Raw genomic sequence first — 1,529 nt, 5'->3', positions numbered from 1 at the left:
GCCTGTAAACATTCAGGGTAAAATAAATATTGTGGGGTAGAAAAAACAATTGTGATTGTAGAAGGAAATGAGGTCACATGTATTCCAAGATGGGTGTTTACCACCCAGCATTTGTTCTTTCGTATCACCTTTGTCCTCCTCTGGAGTATGGGACCTCCTGCAACCTCTGCACACTACCGTAAGCAATTCAGTTCTTTCATTCTTCAGCTTTCTTGTAACTTTTTGAGTGAACACCAATCCCACTCACAGCAATTTCTTGATGTGCATTCTATGTAACTTATTCCACAGTTACTGCAGCTTCAGAGAGATCCTCTGCTGTGTCTCCCATCTGCCTTCCCTTCCACTCCCTAAAAAGTCTTTCCAGGTTCTTCCATCAGTAATGTCAAAGAAAATAATTAATTTTGCTTCTTTCCCATATGCTTGTCCTCTTTGCATCTGTTTGACCTCTAATTCTCTATTCTGACACATCACTAAATCATAAAACATTTGAGGCTGGACAGTCTTTAGTCCAACCCTCTGCTCAAAGCAGGACCAAGGACCAACATGAACAGGTTGCTCATGGCCACCTCATTAAGTAACATTTGCCAGGACCTTATACATGAAGTAGCAACTTTGAGTTGCTTCTTAGGAAATAACTAAAGCTACTTTGAGGGCTAAATTCTGCTTTCATTAAAGTTAGCTGTAGTCTTGGTACTAATTTCATTGGGAGCATTATTTCTGCAGAACTGGGACTGAGGTGGAATCAAATACAACTTAATTTTCTGTTTATTCACTAAATAAAAGTCCTAGCTGTTTATGTCTCAACCCCAAGATCATTCCTCAAGGCTCTGTAAACGAAACACCTGTTCACAAACACAAGCATTTTTAACACCTCATACATAGACATCTCAGTTTCCTGCATAATAATGATAAATAAAAAAGTCTCTGTTTTCTAATTAGTCTTCATAAATTAGCATTGTTATTACCAGAAATGGTGGGAAAATAGGAAGATTATTTAAAGATTTCCCTTACACTGATTGTTTTTTATTGCTTCATTTAAACAGCATTAAACCATACTGGTATATAATTAGTTATAAGTTATGTTATAAGCTCTACAGAACAACGCAGAAGCATTTGTTTGTGTTACATCCTGACATGGAAACCTATTGCAACAGAATCACAAATGCTCTGGGTCCTCCATAAATGATGAGGGGGTAGATGAGAAAGAATGGAGCCCTATTCCATCTTTGTGTCACATAGCTAAAAGATTTTTTCAGTTTGCAAACCTAACAGTGTATAACTTACAGATTTAGCATTTTACTCATAAGCTATTATGCTAAATTTAATAAATGAACTGATTCATTGTTAATTTTACTCATAAGCTATTATGCTAAATTTTAACAATGAATCAGTTCATTTATTAAGTTATGCCTTGGACAGGAATGGAAAAGTCTTCAATTAGAAATGGTCTCCCTTTAACCTTGCAGAAAGCCATCTATGTATTTTCCCTGGACGTTTTTTTCCAGTTGCTACAGTCAGTTGTTTGGATA

Source organism: Cariama cristata, unplaced genomic scaffold (assembly GCF_000690535.1).
Source record: "Cariama cristata isolate BGI_N322 unplaced genomic scaffold, ASM69053v1 scaffold3821, whole genome shotgun sequence".
Lineage (NCBI taxonomy): Eukaryota > Metazoa > Chordata > Aves > Cariamiformes > Cariamidae > Cariama > Cariama cristata.
The sequence above is the reverse complement of the archived record's forward strand: the minus strand, read 5'-3'. Positions refer to the sequence as shown.